Here is an 18,447-nt window from a genome sequence, read left to right as displayed (position 1 = left end):
TAAATAATCTATGCATTACTTTGGTACTTAATGAAATGAAATCATGAGGGGCTGTTATTTAGGAGATGACAAGAAAAATGTTTTGAATGTGTTCAGTACAGATATGGTATTTTAAAACCACTTTTTTTAGTTCCTTGAGAACTTCGTACATTATATATTGATAGAATTTACTTCTCACTTCTCTTCCTAACTCCTCCCAGATCCATCCCCACCTAATCCCTTCTCCCAACTTCAAGCTCTCTTTCTGCCTTTTGTAATAACCCACTCAAGTCATTTATGCTGCCCATAAATTCATAGGCCTTGGGCAAGCCCCTGGAGCCTGGCCAGCTTATCACCAGCTATATCTTTGTAGAAAACTGACTCTCCCTTTCCTGTCAGCTAGGGCTGAGGGATAGTGGTCCTGTCGAGTATACAAGACACTGCTTTGTTCTGGTTCTCGCTGACATCTGTATCTTATATTTCCACTCCCTCTTCCTTGAGGGTTCCTAAGACTCAACTCCTTCCCTTTTTGCCTCTCTCTGTGAGTCTGTGTATATGCATGTGTGTCTATATTATAGATGTCCCATTTTACATTCAAGCACAAACATTGTGGGGGGCGTCTTTACAATTGACTGCTGACGGTATCTTACCCCAGACAAAATGCTGTAATGCAGACATGGTGTAGCTCAGTCCCAGAAAGAAATAGGGGATGTTGAGAAACCTACCCAGCTGTTTCTAGTGTGAGGTGAAGGTTAGACCTCTGACACAACCTTCTGGCCCTACCCTATGGGTTTAAGATATACATTGTCCCAGTACAATGTTCAAAGGTAGACTATGAAAAGCGATTTGACCCCGTGGGCTGTATTCAATGAGTTCATATGTTGATGGATGTGTATGAAGGTGGCAGGAAACTAGGAGATAGGAAATTAAGCTACTTGGTCATTTGGGACGTGTCTTGGAGGGTGTTTTTTTGTCCTTGGTCTCTTCCTGTGTTGGTGCTTCTTGGATGACAGTGAGGTTAGCAGTTGACCTCTATCGTGCCCCTTTCATGGTCATGTGACCATGGACTGAAACCTATGAAACCATGAACCAAAATAAGTTTGTTTACTATGTGAGTTGCTAGGCAACAAGTAAGAGTGATGAATGGATTAACATGAAAGTGGCCAAAAGTGATGCTGACCATACCACGTCAGGACCGGATTTGATGTAGGAGGACCCATGACTTAACCCTTTAAACTCTTTGTTTGGAGGCTGCATGCTAAGAGAAGACCCAATGTTTCCCAAGTGGTTTTATCCAGAAGATTCTGCCAATGTATCTGTCGTCTTAGCAAATCAAGAACCTCCTGCTTCCTGCTCTGGTCCTTCTCCTGACTTCACTTCTGTGTTTTTAATAGACTTCGATATCATATGAACTAGTGGGAATGAGTATTAAAAAAGGGAAGGAAGCTATAAATTTTGCTGTAAAATCATTAAATTACACACTTAAAATAAATGGATTTTTAAGTATGTAAATTATACTTTAATAAGGCTGCAGAAAAGGCTTGGACAACTATGATGTTTGTTGTGTGATTTGCTATTTGTCATAGTTCCTGTGACTTTGCTCTTAATAGTAGTGGGTTTTATTACAGATGACTCAGACACCAGGGTAACCAGGCAGGGAGAACACTCCGTTCCGTCAGGGAAAAAAAAATCAACTCAAATTCATTGGCTTTCTTGATGAGGGATTTTCTGATCAAAGCTGATTTGGCTGGAAGTTGGACAGCTATTGGCTGAGAGCAAAGATGGAGAGAGCACAATGTTTACAGGCACAACTGAAGGTTGTGCTCACGAAAGGGTCTGAGTTTCACGGAGTGCAATTGCAGAACCTCCAGCAGATGATGGAGCTGAGGCCTAGGAGCCTTGCAAGATGGCCATTATATGTTTTGTGATGTCACGGCCGAGTGTATGTCAAGGATAGATGAAGTAGAAATTTTTTGGTTTCTTTAGGAACTCACTTGTGTCACAGGATGTTTTTCTGGAAGCTATGTTAGGAGAACATGTTTTGCTGAAGCAGACACATGAGAAGGCATGTGATATTTCGCTGGAGCACACGCTTGAAGGGGAACAGGATGTTTACAGAGAACATAAATGTAATCCCACAGAGAGGGAGAGGACATTTTTACATTGCTACACCTTGCAAGGCTTCGATGGTCTTTGATGGTCTTCGTTCCACAATGAGAAATGCACAAAAGGACCTGTGCTTTCCGGGCTGCTTCTGGCTGCTTCTGCTGCTTCTTGTTGGTTTGTTAGAGCCTTGTGGTCTCTGACAGATCAAGGCACTGCTACTGATTCGTGTTTTGCGTTTGCTATTGGGCCATACTGCACCATGAAGATTGAAGTTACCCGAAAGAATTACTTCTACATAGGTCCACAACTCACTCCCTTTTCCTATCAACTTTCTCTCTCTGCTACCTCTAGTTGGTGGGCTAGAAGGTTTAAGAACCCTAAATAACGTAGGTTTTGAAAAAATCTAAGCCTACAGATAGATTCATGGGTTTTGAGAAAGGGTTATGTCTCCTGCTGAGAGGAGATGATATGTAGGTTGTGACTTTTTGGTTCTGTGGTCTACTGTGACCCATGAAATGGCCAGTGACTGACAGTCTTCCAGGAAGTGCAGCCCACACTAAAATGCTTTTGCTTGGCGTCGGGAGCTGTAGAATGTATTCATTTCTTGTCACATATCCTCGAGTGTTCATGTTGGTGACAGTAGTTACTCTTCAGTTCTGCCATACAGGGAAGTGGGTCTATACACTGAGAGAAGAGAGTGGCTGGTGGTGAGTATGTAACATGGAGTAAGGGAAACATTACGGTGCTGGGTCTCTCTCGCTCTTTTTTTCCCCCAATTTGACAATCTGGAGTCAACTTAGAAGAGAGAACTATTCAAGAACTGCCTCCATTAGATTAGTCTTTGGGTAAGTCTATGGAACATTTTCTTGATTAATGACTGTTGTGGGAGGGCCCAACATTGTGGGCAAGTTCATCAGTAGTCATGTGTAAAAAGAACAGCCTTTTAGGCTGTAAGAAATAGTAATGGAGCAAGCCATGGGTAGTGTGGTGGTTTGAATAAGAAAGGCTCCCACAGTCATATATTTGAATATTTAGTTAACAGGGAGTGACAGCATTTTCCAGGATTAGAAGGATTAAGAGGTGTGGCCTCATTGGAGTAAGTGGGGGTGTCAACAAGGGTGGGGTTTGAGTTTTCAAGAGCCCCATGTGTTCCCAGAGTTTCTCTCTCTCCCCCTCTCTCTCTCTCTCTGTCTCTCTCTCTCTCTCTCCCTCCCTCTCTCTCCCTCCCTCTCTCTCTGTCTCTCTCTCTCTCTGTCTCTCCCTCCCTCTCTCTCTCTCTTTCTCTGCTTACAGAGCAGTAGCTCTCTATTGCTCCAGTGTTATGCTCCCTGCCATGATGATGGACCAGACGTCTGAAACTGTAAATTATCCTCCAATTACATGCTTTCATTATAGTAGTTCCTTGACCATGGTGTCTTTTCACAGCAACAGAACAATGACGGAGACAGGGAGCAGGCCAACAAGCAGAGCTCCTTGTTACCGGTTCAAACTCCTGCTCTGGTTTCCCTCAGTGATGGTACGCAACCTGTAAGGCAAATAACCCTTTCCTCCCCAAGTTAGTTTTGATCATGGCATTCATCACGGAGAGAAGGAAGCAAACTAGAACTTCACAGGTCAGTACATGAGCAAGTCTTACCTTTAAATTAAAGCAAAGTGTCTATACGTTTCTATTTGTGGTTATGAGGTAAGAGTCTGCAGCTCTACTAGACACACTGTTTCTATAAGACATTGTCTTACTTAGGGTTCCTATTGTTGTAAGGAAACACGGTGACCAAAGAGCAAGTTAGGGAGAAAAAGGTTTCTTCAGCTTACACTTCCACATTGCTGCTCATCACCAAAGGAAGTTGGGACAGGAACTCAAACAGGACAGGATCCTGGAGGCAGGAACTGAGGCAGAGGCTATGGAGTGGCACTGCTCACCGTCTTGCTCCTCATGTCTTGCTGAGCTTGCTTTCTTATAGAACCCAGACCACAACCCTAGGAATGATGCCGCTCACAGTGGGCTGGGCCCTCCCCCACAAATCACTAAGAAAATGCCCTACAGCTGGATCTTATGGACGCATGTTCTCAACTGAGGTGCCCTCTTCTGTGATGACTCTAGATTTTGTCTAGTTGGCATAAAATCAGGGCGGTGGTTAGAATGTGATTGTCCCATGGGAAGTGTGGCACAAATAGGAGGTGTGGCCTTGTGGGAGTAGGTGTGGCCTTGTTGGAGGAAGCATATCACTGTGGGGGTGATATGCTTCTTCTCCAACACCGTGTCTGCCTAGACGCTTCCATGATTCCTGCCTTGATGAAAATAGACTGAACTTCTGAACCTGTAAGCCAGCCCTACTTAAATGTTGTCCCTTATAAGTTGCCTTGGTCATGATGTCTTTTTGCAGAAATGAAAACATCAGACAAACAGCCAGTATAAAAACCCCCAAATAACAGAATTTATCAACTATAGAAAGTATTTTCAAGTCCTGCAGTGAGAAAATTATTCTTGAGAAAAGAAACAGCAATGAATGTGTCCATGAGAAGGTTCCCTAAAAAGACATTCTTGGAGTGTAGATGTGGCTCAGGGAGAATCCATGGAGTGCACAGGGGTTTCACAGGAGTAGAGAGCTACATGGTCAGGAACCGCAAAGCATTTTGAATGGCAAATGGCATAGGATAGAGCTCAATGCAGCACCTCTGAATTGGAGTCACCGTCAAGAGTTTTCTGAGGATAAGTTTACATGTGAGTCATAGACGGGAAATTCCTGGGGCTAGATACGGTAACAGGGACCACAGGTGTGGAGGAAGCCATCCAGGTGAAGGAGAGTGAGGCAAGACAAACCAGTTTAGGAGCTCTTTTTGTTCATCTAGGGGCATAGAGACCTCAAAAAATATTAAAGGATGCAAGAGAGACAAACAGTGCTCAGGGAAACTAAGTACAGGATCGCGTGACACCTGACAGAAGCTCACGGCATCCTCATCTTCCCATTAAAATTACTTTATACTGATCATACAAAATAATGGGCTTTATGATACTTTCAGGAATCGATAGATTTAAACTTAGTTTGGCAATCACTACTCTTGAGTTATCCTCGACAAAATGTCCTCCGGGGAAGCCTCCACCTCACATCCACCTTCTGTAGTGACGGCTTGGCTGTACTTTAAGGAACAAAAGAGACCAATATGGATGTGGCCCAAGTTCAACTCATTCTAGACCCTCTCTGTTCTTCCTGGGTCTCCTGCTTCACTTTGTGAGAACTCCATTTGGAATTCCTTCGTCCCTCAGTGTCCTCTACTCCCTCATCTGTTCTTTAGTCTTTCTTCCACATCACCATCAATTTAATCTTCTAACCCTCATCCTGGTCTCTTCTCTGCATGTGAAGTTTGGATTTAATTGAAAAGATGATTTTAGGGGCTGGAGAGATGACCAATGGATCAAGAGCTCGTCTGCTTTGAAAGAGGACCTGGATTTGGTTCTTTGAGCTCATGTTCCATGGCTTCCAATCACCTTTAATTCCAGCTCCAGGGGACCTGACTATTCTTGTCTCTGTGGTCTCCTGTGTTCATGTCCTGCCCCCTCACACATAATTAAAAATAATACATCTACAGGTGAGAAACAGGTTTCATTAGGTTTTGTTAGTCAAAGAAAACCTGATCTTCTCTGATTCTGAGTCTGCTTTGATCAGTTTATTGGGTTTCCTTTTGAGTTCCAATACCACCTCCCTGTTACCTGCCCCTCTTTCCCCAACAGTCTTTTTCTCCCTCAAACTTCACCTCAGAGACTCTATCTATGTCTGGCCCCTCTTCACTGCTTCCTAAACATCCATCTTTTTTCCCCCGTGCCATTCCTGCTCCTCTAAGCCTCTTCTCCAGTTCTTTTCTCTCCCTAAAGACCAGACCAGCTCAGTCCTGTTTGTTTTAGTCTATGTGACATCAGACTTACTGTTCACAGCCTTGACCTTCCCGGCTTCCTCTCCATGTTCCATCCACCACAGCCTGTCTCCTCCACCAAAGTGTTCACACACAACACGCCACATCGCACATTTTAATTTTTACAGCAAAAACAAATTGCACTGGAAAAGATACTGGGGTTGTCAAAGGCCCTTGTTTATCTAAAACACATAAAAACATTTTCCCCCAATCCTATAAATTCCCCATATATGTCCCCCACACTTTGTGAATTTCACCTTAACAGATCTTTTCCAACAGATTATGGACGTAGATGTGGATGTCGCCAACAAACTTGATGAAGTACATGGAAAGCTTGGCTAGAACTTGGTAAATGACTTTGCCGATCTTTTTAGACCCGTAACTTCTGGTGAACTGCACACATTGACCTGTTAAGATGTCGCTGTCAACGTCTGACTTCACCTCTGCTGGAGGAGTCTCTGGAATGATAGGGAGGTTACCTTCTGTGTAATCATCCAGGAGCTGGTAGAGGTATAGGACTGGATCTTTCTCGTAGGTGATGTAAAACCAGTCCTTCATGATCGGCACCTGGGCTAGGACCACCCCCCTCCAGTTGACCTTAGAGCCAAGTTTGTCCTCAAATTTATGCTCCACAGCTCGGCCAACCATGGCACTTGCGAGATGGGCGTCTTTCACTTGAGGAAACACTACTTTGTGAGCAAGAACTTAAGCTTTAAAATCCTCTCATCGCTTTGAGATACCATAAAGTTTATTGATATTTTCATTCCCACTAGTGGCTCTTGCCATTTCGAGCTTGATATTGGTGACAGTATATGCCAATCAGGTTTGTGTCTGTACCTCATTAATCACTCGGAATTCACGTCATTCAGTGAGGCTACTGTGGGGAAGGAGGTAGTTAGAGATCTTACGGGTACACGACGTGGGAAGAATAATGCCCACCCCCACTACAGATATCCAAATATTCACCCTCATCTCTGGTTTGAATGTGTTCGCCCAAAAATAATTTTCTAAATATAAATTCCCAGTGGGAATGTAGTTGTGAAGAATTGATTAGGTCAAGAGAGATGCTACCTACAAATAAAGATCCATTAATGATGCTATTGTGGAAAAAGGTTCAATTATGAAAGGGAGTTTGGCTCCCTCTCATGTCTTCCTAACCCATTGGATCCCTTCTGTGGTGACACATCCCACAAGAACTCCTTCCTCTGCCGATGGATGGTCTCTTCCTCTTGGATTTACAGGCTTCTGAATCAGAATCATACAGAATCAGTGTCATTAGAGACTAGCCAATCGGTGCCATTCTGTTTGTCCATACAAGCGCGGACATGCCTCAGTATTGTGACCAACTGGGTCATAGATAGAATGGATAAAGATTAGCAATGAATAAAAGTATTATGAGCTTTCTCTTATAAAAATTGCATTACCATATGAGAAAAAAGAAAGATGAATGCATAAATAATTGTGTTGGAGTTGATTGTATGCAAATAATTGAAGAATCTATCTTAGAAATAAGGTCATGGAGATTATCCTAAGGAAGTGACAGCTAAGTTAAATTAGATTTAAAATAATTGAACTATATTTCGGGCAATATTACTATAAATATAAGGTCAATAAAAGGAAAAGAGCTTGACATATGCAAAAAGTAAATGTGAAAGTAGTGTGTATAGATTAAGTGATAGAAGAGAGGAACAAATAACGCTGAAGCTTACATATCACATATGGGCTTACAGAAACAATATGAAAGATATAAATTTTTATTTATGGAAAATGTCTAGCAAATCATTGAATAGATTTAAATAAGTTTGTTTAACTCTCTATGTACATACTAAGGGACTCTGGTTACTTATGTATTATGAAATGATACACAGAATGATTTGAAGGATGTTTTTGAAGTCAATGGGAGCTGACACAGCTGTTTGATTAGAATATAATAGTTCATGAATTTAAATTTCACAGAAAGAAGTGATTTGCTCATATTTTGTAAAGTTACAAACTCTAGAAGTGTAAAAATATATAATAAATATCTAGCTCTTCTACGTTTTCTCTTTAGTATTTTAGCGTGTTATGATATTCATGCAAAAATTCCTTACCCAGATGATTTTAACTGTAATATCCAGTACTATTAAACATATGCACAGCATTTTACTACTATGAATGATATTTGCTTTCAGAAAATTTTCATCAAATGAGCCAGAAATTCTTCATGACTTCAACACAACATGGCCTTTGGGAACAGAATAAACCACAAACAAGGAAATGGAGAAAGTGATTGACTCACACAAAATTCTTGGTTTTAAATTTAATAATCATGCTAGTTATGGGATAGAGCTTTGAAAATATAGTCAATGACAGGATGAAAAACTCTGACGAAGAGTATTTAAATTGAATTTTTACTAAATAAAAGAAAACAGTTGATCTGAAGGTAAGCAACATTTAACAAAATGACGTTGTTCTTCTGCCACTATTTATTCAATGCTTTGCTTTTTGTTCCTATATATGTTCCAGAAACATTTCAATGATTCTTGTTATTCTTAAATAAATGAACATGCAGTCCAGCTAATTTAATATTCCACATTATCTTAATGTTCTTCTGTATCTTTAGATATTAAAATTATAGAGAATTACTTTGACTAGAATAAAATTTTATTGTTTCTTTATCATATGAGAGAAGCAATTATTACAGAGAATGGATACCTGATATTTTCTAAATAATCTCAATAGAGTTTTATACCACATATATAAGATCAATCATTCATATCTTCTCCAAATGAAACTCATTAAATGTTACTATTTATATAGTATGTAGAGGGAGTGATATATAGAAATAAAAACATCACCTATGCAGCCACTATCATCTATTATCCCCATGATGAAAGCTATACTAAGATGTGAAGATGGTACAGACATATTGCAGGAAAGATCAGCATCATTCAAATGAAGATTGAGCTGGAAAGTGATTTGAACTAAGTCTAGTTAAGAATAATGTAAATAAGTTTACCGTTATGAGAACTAGTTCACCTGTTATGGTTGCCTTATCCCTTCTTAACTTGGGCAGTCACATTTCTGCTCTGTGGAATGAGACAGTCTCCACCTTCTCAGCCCTCACATATTTCAGTTTGTCACTTGGTTTTCAGGACATCCGTATACCTGGCGATGTATTTTTCTTCTTGGAAATTTGAAATGTTCATATTTCCTTAATTTGGAGAGAGGGTTAAAAGCAAATGGGAATTGAGTGACATACCATAACTCTTCTGTATTATTATCAAAATGTTTTTTTTTTTCGGGGATGGGATACTTGAGGTGATAAGAAAGGAAAGGTGCTGCTTTATTTGAAATACGTTTTTACCTCATTCTGTGCCCCTGTAAAGGGCCCAGGCTTATCTGTCAGGCCTGGCCATGTTCCTGTCACTACTCCACTGCCTTTCTCATGCAGTTCATAATGCTAGATCCTGCTTGCCACTCTAGGTTTCATCTTGACCAGATTCAGCTCATTTTCCTGTGATCCTGCTCTGAAACATATGCAAGGTTTTTTTCTTTTTTTTTCATTTTCAAACTTTTAAAGGTTTATGTTAATTTTTGTTTAACCTGTTTTATGAAAGCCTTAGAGGAGAATTATTCATGGATGTCTGTTTTGATTGGAACGAGAAAATAATGAAAAAAAACTCTTTTTAATTTACAAGACATTTTCATTTCTAAGTATTTCTCTTACATAAACCCACCATGCTAGTTTATCTTCCTGTCTTGTCCTGAGTTCCTTCTTCCCATTGCTTCTTGAATACTGCCTCTTAGGACTTACTGCAGAACCATAAATGCTGGCATACCCGAGGAAGGAGTTGATTCTTCTACACTTTTCTAACCCTTTTTTAGACGTATCTTCCTACACTCTTGAGCTATTTGAATTAATTTGGATCACTGTACTCAATAGTATAGTAATATAGTGCTTGGGTCTTGAAAATATCTGTCATTATTCCCTTGTCATAGTTTTACAACTCAGAGTTTGGCCTAGTTACATTTTGGAACCTTAGTCCAAGAAGTTTGTGAATTTGGAAAAAACCTAGACAGCAGCTATTAGTACTTTCAAATGGTATTTTAATACATGAGGTCTATAAAAACCTTTAATAAATCATGGAAAAGTAGTCTGAGATTCCTGTTTCTGTAAAGTACTTGAAAAAAATGAAAGGGAGAAAGACCATGGCCCACTCACTTTTGTCTTCACATAGGGTGCTCAAATGTGACTTTAGTTTTGGTGCCTTTTCTGGTTAGAACGTAAAGTTGTTTGTGTTAGTTTGCGTTAATGATTTGCTTTTATTAATATACACTTTTGTTATTTTTTTTGTCTTCAACATTCCCATTAGGGCCATGGTTCCCCACTTTGTATAGATAAAAGTTGGGTTCAGTCCAGCTATTATTGTCCTGGGGAACAAACCACAATTTTGGGAACAAATGTTCACAATTATATACTTGACCATGGTTTGAAATTCTTTCTTGCCATAACTTTCTTGTATCAACATAATTGTTTACTTACGCTCAATTAATTTTATTGACCACTCTATAATCCCATTATGTATCTGTGGGTAGGGGGAAAGGGATTCTTTAACTTTTTTGTGGTATGTGGTTTTATTCTTCCATAAATTATTTCCTACCACCACATGAGCACAGCCCACTACCTGGCATTATTGCTTGCTGGGATTATTGTGGAAGGGTAGTGTGAAATTCATCACTGTTCTTTGTTTCAGAGATTTTTATTTTTCATAAGTAATCCATCCTATTGAAATGGCTAATTAATTATTGTATTCTCCTTCATATATGACTGCTGCTGAGAATAAATTGCATTTTAACATTGATAAACAATAACAAAATCCCATAAAGGCAAGAACATACATAAAGAAGGAAAAGTATTCACAAAGAAAAAATGCATTTAAAATGGAGAAAAATATAAGCAAAATGAGATCAAAAGTTATAGTCAGAAATTATAAAATTAAAAATTTCATTATAAATTATAAATTTGTAAGGTTTGATTTTTTAAGTTATTAAAATAACTTCTGTTATTTTAACCATATCTGTTTAGTTTCAATTTCTATAAATTGTCCGTTGTTGAGAGAGCAGAATTGACGTTTCCAACAATTTATTTTGTGTGGTGCAATATTTGCTTTGAGCTATAGTTATGTTTCTTTTATAAATTTAGGTGTCCTTGCATTTGAAACATGGTTGTTCAGAATTGAAAGTTCATCTTAGTATTATTTTTTCTTTGACAATATGGTTCCCTTCCTTATCATTTTTGATAACTTTTTGTTATTTATTATTATAATTATTATTTTATTATTATTTTTATTTTCACTTTTATCATAATATATTATTATTATTATTATTATTATTATTATTATGTGTCTACTTGATATTTTCTATGATTCTAGTACTTTAACAGGTATCTCTTTCTGATTTGAGGAATATTGTTCCCAGAAAATCACATACAAATAGTTATTGTAGCTGATTTTATTTTCATGCTTCTCATAATGTCCTGAACTTTTGAATCAGGGACCCTGCCTCAGTTGGTTCTGATTGGAAAATAGAGAAAATGATAGCCAGTGTCTAGGCAGGGCAGAAAGAGCAGGAGTTTCAGGATGCTTGGACAAAGGTCCAGAGTGGAAGAAGGCATGGAGATTCTCCAGGACAGACTTTCATGAGAGAGAAGCAGCTGACATAGAAGAGCATGAGAATAAGCAGACCCAGGAGAGCTGCCCAATGGTGTCCAGGGCAAGAAAGATGGGATATAGATTTTAGCAAATAATAACGTGGGAATATCAGTGGGGGATAGTTTAGCCAATCGGAGGTTAGGAAGTGGCCTTGCCATTGAGCTGTTAAAGGCATAGAAAATATGAAGACTCCATGTGTGAGGCCTCCATCCATAAACCCCCTATCCCTATCCTTTTCTGCTGCCCTGTCTTCTTCAAAGGTGTTTTCCCCTCCGCAAAAACATCGCCTTGATGCCTCCCCAGCATGACATTCTATTTCCGGAAGGCCCAGCCTTGGATGACCAAGGGCTCCTCCCATTGGTGCAGAGCACGGTCATGCTTTGCTACATATGCAGCTGGAGACGCCAGTCTGTCCATGTGCAGTCTTCAGGAAGTGCTTTAGTCCCGCGGAGCTCTGGTTCGTGACCCCTGTTGTCCTTACTTGGTTGCAAGGCACTTCCGCTCCTTTAATACTTTCTCTCTCTTCTCCAAAGGGGACCCTGTTCTCAGTGCAATGGTTGGCTGCAAGCATCAGCCTCTGTGTTTGTCGTGATCTGGGAGAGCCTCTCAGGGGACAGCTCTATCAGGCTCCTGTGAGCATGCACTTGTTGGCCTCAGCAATGTTGTTTAGGTTTGGGGGCTGTATGTATGTGGGCTGAATCCCCAGGTGGTTTAGGCTCAGAATGGCTATTCCTTCAGTCTCTGTTCTAAACTTAATCTCCATATCATGTCCTATGAATATTTTTGTTTCCCCTTAAGACAGACCGTCCTCACTTGGTTCATCCTTCTATTTGAACTTAAAGCGGTATGTGAATTGTATGTTGTGTAATTCAAGTTTTTGGGATAGTGTGTGTGTGTATGTGTGTGTGTGTGTGTGTGTGTGTGTGTGTGTTTTTGTGTGTGTTTTATTTTTGTTTTTTTTTTGGGGTGTGTGTGTGTAATTTGGTTGCCTCATTCAGGATGGTATTTTATAATTTCATCCATTTGCTTATGAATTTCATGATGTCATTGTTATTGATTACTGAGTTGAACTCAATTATGTAGATGGACCACATTTTCTGAATCCGTTTATGTAGTCAAATCATCTGGGTTCTTCCTAGCTTCTGGCTATCATGAATACAGCTGCTATAACAGAGTACAACGTGTGTCCTAGTTATATGTTGGGGCATCATTTGGGAATATGCCCAGGAGTGGGGTAGCTAAGTTCTCAGCATATACTATATTCTGAGGAAAGCCCAGAGTAATTTCCGGAATATTGTACCTCATTTCGATCCCACCAATAATGGAGGAGTCTTACCCTTCCTCCACATGGTGACCAGCATCTGTTGATAACTGAATGGTTGATCTTAGCCATTCTGCCCGGTGTATCTTTTGATTTGCATTACCCTGATGAACAATGACGTTGATCATTTCTTTATGTATTTCCCAGCCATTCAAAATTCTTCTCCTGAAAATTATTTGTTTAGATCTGTACCCCATTTATAATAGGGTTATTTGACTTTCTGGAGCATAACTTCTTGAGTTCTTTGTACATATTGAATATTAATTCTCTTTCAGATATAGGATGGCAAAGATCTTTTTTGAAGATATTAGTTTCCATTTTCTCATAATGACAGTGTTTCTTGCCTTACAGACACTTTGGATTTTTACAAGCTCCAATCTGTCAGCTCTTCATCGTAAAGCATAAGCCACTGGTTTGGTGTTCTGTTCAAGAAATTTTCCATAGTCATCACGTGTTCAAGCTTTTCCCCACTTTTTCTTCTATTGGTTTGTGTTTATCTCTTTTTTCTGGATGCCCTTAATCCACTTGGAATTCAGCTTTGTACAGCATGATAAGAATGGATGGATTTACATTAATTTACATGCTGACATCTACGTGAACCAACACAGGTGTTTACTTGCCTGTCTCTGTACCCATACCATATAAATTTTATCACTATTGCTGGGTATTCAGCTTGAGCTTACGGATGTTGATTTCCCCAGAATTTCTTTTATTTTGAGAATAGTTTTCACTTCCTAGTTTTTTTCTTATTCTAAATGAACTTGCATATTTCTTCTTTTAACTGTATGAATAATTTTGTTGAGATTTTCTTGGGGATTGCATTGAATCTGTAGATTGATTTTGGCAAAGGGCCCTTTTTGGTATATCAATACTGCCAATCCATGACCATGAAAGGTCTTTCCATCTTCTCAAATTTTCTTCTATTAGAGACATTAAGTTCTCGTCATAAGGCGCTTTCATTTGCCTGGTTTGAGTTGCACGGAGGTATTTTTTGTTATTTGTGATTATTGTGAAGTGTGTCATTTCCCTAATTGCTTTCTCGGTCTGTTTTTTCGTGGAAGCTTACTGATCTGTTTGAGTTAATTTTATATCCAGGATTTTGCTGAAGCTGTTTATCACATGCATTAGTTTAATGGTGGAAATTATGGAGTCACTTAAGTATACTATCATATCACCTGCAAATAATGATATATTGACCTCTTCCTTTATTATTTGTATCCCTTTGTCCTCCTTGTGTTGTCTAATAGGTCAGACTAGCACATTGAGTACTATATTGAATAAGTAGGGAGAGAATGAATAGCCACGTCCAGTCCCTGATTTTAGAGGGAGAGCTTCAAGTTTCTCTTCATTTAGTTTGATTTTTGGCTACTGGTTTGCTGTCCATGACTTTACTATGGTTGAGTATGGGCCTTGAATTCCTATCATTGTAAGACTTTCGCTATGAAGCGGTGTTTTATTTTGTCAAATGCTTTCGCAGCATCTAGTGAGATGAAAATGTATTTTTTTCTTTCAGTTTGATTATCTGGTGGATTATGTTGATGGAATTCCATATTGAACTATCCTTGCATTCCTGTTTTGAAGTCTCTTTGATCGTGATGGATGACCATTTTGATGTGTTCATGGGTTTGGTTTGCAATGATTTGATTGAATATTTTTAGTCAATATTCAAAAGGGAAATTGGTCTGAAGTTCACTTTCTTTATTGGGTCCTTGTGTGCTTTAGGTATAAGCGTAACGGTGGCTTCATCGATGGAATTGGGTAGTTTCCTCTGTTTGTATTTTGTGGAAAATTTTGGACAATACTTGGTTCTAGGAAGTGCGGATAGAATTTTCCACTAAAATCATCTGGTCCTGGGATCTTTTCCCAATTGGGAGCCTTTTAATAATTGTTTCTAATTTTTTTAGGATTCATGGTACAGTTTAGATATTTTTTTTGACCCTGACGTAACTTTGGTAACTGCTCCCTGTATAGAAAATTGATCATTTGGTCCAGATTTTCTACTTTTCTTGAATATAAACTTAAGTAATACAGTATGATGATGTTTTGAATTTCTGCAGATTCTTTTATTTTGTTTCCCTCTCCTTTCTTATTTTGTTATATGGATACTTTCTCTGTGCCCTTTTGTCATTCATATCAGGTTTATCTATCATGTTGATTTACCCTTGGATCCAGCTCCTGGTTTTATTGATTCTTTGTAGAGTTCTTTGTGTTTCTCCTTAGTTTATTTCAGCCTTCAGTTTGATTATTTCCTGCCTTGTGCTCCTCTCGGGTGAATCTGCTTCTTTTTGCTTTTGAGCTTTTATATTTGTTGTCAAGCTGCTAATGTATGCTCTCTCCAGTTTCACTTTGGATGCTCTCAGAGCTCTGAGTTTTCCTCTTAGCTCTCCTTTCATTGTGTCCCATAAGTTTGTTTGTTGTACATTACATTTCCTAAAATTTTAAAACTTTTTTAATTTTTTATTTTTTTTCTTTAGTTCTTCCTCTACCAAGTTATCACTAGTTAAAATATTGGTCAACCTCCATGAGTATTTGGGCTTCCTGACATTTTTGTTGTTATTGAAGTCCAGCCTTAGGTCATGGTAGTGTGAGAAAATGCATGGGATTATTTCGCTCTTTTGTATCTGATGATGCCTCTTTTATGACCAACTGTATAATCAGTTTTGGAGAATGTGGCATGAGTTGCTGAGAATAAGGTATATTCTTTTGTTCTAGGATGAAATATTCTATAGATATTTCTTAAATCCATTTGGTTCAAAATCTGTCATTTCACTGTGTCCCGGTTTCCCATTCCATGATCTGGCCATTGCAGAGTGTGGGTTGTTGATGTCTCCCACTACTATTTCGTTAGCCTGAGATTTAGTGTAGTTTCCTTTATAAATTTAGGTGCCCTTGCATGTAGCGTATTGATATTCAGGATAGAGAATTGACCCTGGTGGAATTTTTTTCTTTGATGAAAATGAAGTGTCCTTCTTTATCTTTTTTTTATAACTTTTGGTTGAATTAGATACTGGAATGTATGCTCCAGGATGTTTCTACAGACCATTTTTGTGGAAAATTGTTTTCCAGCCTGTTATTCTGAGATACTGTCTGTCTTTGTCACTGAGCTGTTTTTCCTTTATGCAACAAAATTCTAGTTCTTCTTTATGTATGTGGTCTGTTAGTCTATGTCTTTTTTATTGGATAATTGAACATTGATGCTATGAGATATTAAGGAATAGTTATTGAGGTTTTCTGTTATTATTTTTTGGTAGAGGTGGAATTATGTTTGTGTGACTCTCTTCTTTTGGGTTTGTTGCAAGAGGATTACTTTCTTGCTTTTTATGGGGTGTAATTTCCCTCCTCGTGTTGGAGTTTCCCATCTATTATCTTTTGTAGGGCAGGATTTGTGAAAATATACTGTGTAAATTATGTCTATCATAAAATACCTTGGTTTCTCCAACTGTGTTGATTGAAAGTTTGGCAGGGGACAGTAGCCTGGGCTGGCATTTATGTTCTATAGTGTTATATAAAATCCACTTAGTGTTTTATAAAATCCACTCTGGATCTGACTTTCATAGTCTCTGGTGAGAAGTCTGGTGTAATTCCTATAGGTATGCCTATATATGTTATTTGACTTTTTCCCTTAATTCCTTTAATATTCTTTATTTTTCTTTGTGCATTTGGTGTTTTGACTATTATGTGAAGGGAGAAATTTCTTTTTGGTCCAATCTATTTGGAGAAATGTATGATTCTTTTATTATTATAGGCATTTCTCCCTTTAGGTTAGGGAAGTTTTCTCCTATAATTTTTCGAAAATATGTACTGGCTCTTTTATATGGGAATCTTCACTCTTTTCTATACCCATTTTTCCTTTGGTTTTATCATCTCCTTCTGTCCTGGATTTCCTGGTTGTTTTCCATTAGGAGCTCTTTGAGCTTTACATTTTCTTTGATGGTTGTGTAAATGTTTTCTACAGTATCTTCTGCCCCTGAGATTTTTATCTTTTATCTCTTGTATTCTCTTTCTTATGCTTCTGTCTATGACTTCTGATTTCTTCCCTAGGTTTTCCACCTCCAGGGTTGTCTCTCTTTGTGGTTTCTTTATTGCTCCTATTTCCACTCATTGATCCTAGATTTTTGAAATTCCTTCATCTGTTTGACTGCATTTTCCTGTGATTCTTGAAGGAATTTTGTGTTTCCCCTTTAAGGGCTTCTACTTTTTACCTGTGTTGTCCTGTATTTCTTGAAGAGTTTTATTTGTTCCCTACTTAATGTCCTCTATCATCATCATGAAAAATGATTTTGAATCCACATCATGCTTTTTCAGTTTGTTGGGATATCCAATATTTGCTTTCTTGGGATAAGGGAGCTCTGATGATGCCAAGTCATTTTGGTTTTTATTGCTTAGGTTTCTGTGCTTGACTCTTGTCATCAGGTTTTCTCTGGTGTTTCGTGGTCTTGCTGTCTCTGACATTGGCATGACCATATTGTAAAATTCTTTGTCACCGTTCCTATAGACTTCTTTTCTCCCACCAAGATGTGGGTACAGAGATATGTAGGGCCAGATCAGCAATGGGTGCAGGCAGAAACAGGAAGTGTCCTGCCCGAGACTGCTCTTGTTTTCTGTGTCCTGAGTCCTCCAATCTGGTTGCTTGGAGCAGAAGGTTTGGTCTCTCCTGTGTTCTCAGTTGTGTTACTTTTCCTGGCCACTGGCTTCCATCTCTGGACACAGGTAGATACTGGAAAAATCCCCTCCCTTACTCTCCCAAGGTTCCTGTATCCATAGGGCTCTAAGCAGCTTCCTCTCAGCACAGGAATGTGAGCAGAGGTAATGGTTTCTCCGAAGTTCTCAGAATTGTCCATGATTCTGGGAGTCCAGCTTTCTCCCCTACCGAATTTGGGAACAGAGAGCTATTGTACTATGTCATCTCTGGGCGCAGCCAGAAACAGGAAGCTTGTATCTTCTTGATCGTATCATCCTAATAAATGGAAATATCAGGATAGGCATTTCCAGTATATGAAATATATATTGAGGGGGTTGTCATGGGGAGGTGGGTACAAATAGATACAAAATACACTTAAATAAGCGAGGTGTATTAAGATACATCCTGATTGGAATCTGTGGAGAAGAATGACAGAGTCTGTATTATATAAAACAGATTATGAAATTGAGTGGAAAAATTCTTCTAATAAACATAATATAATTTTAAATTGAATAGGCTTCATCATTTATTTATATAAAACACCTTCACTAGGCATCTAGAATTTCATGGATTATGATACATTAAGGATTCAAATAAGAAAAATAACCTCATCTTCCATAAACAGGCATTCTAGATTTTTGTTGCATCTTAACCAGTACCATGGATAATTCTGAGAACTTAGGGGAAACCAGTACCTCTGCTCCCTTAATGTAAAGGAAGAGAAAGAACTTAGAGTGTTGTCAAGCATATGCTCACAG

The sequence above is a fragment of the Rattus norvegicus genome, chromosome 3 (genome assembly GCF_036323735.1).
Source record: "Rattus norvegicus strain BN/NHsdMcwi chromosome 3, GRCr8, whole genome shotgun sequence".
NCBI lineage: Eukaryota > Metazoa > Chordata > Mammalia > Rodentia > Muridae > Rattus > Rattus norvegicus.
This window is presented reverse-complemented; position numbering follows the sequence as displayed.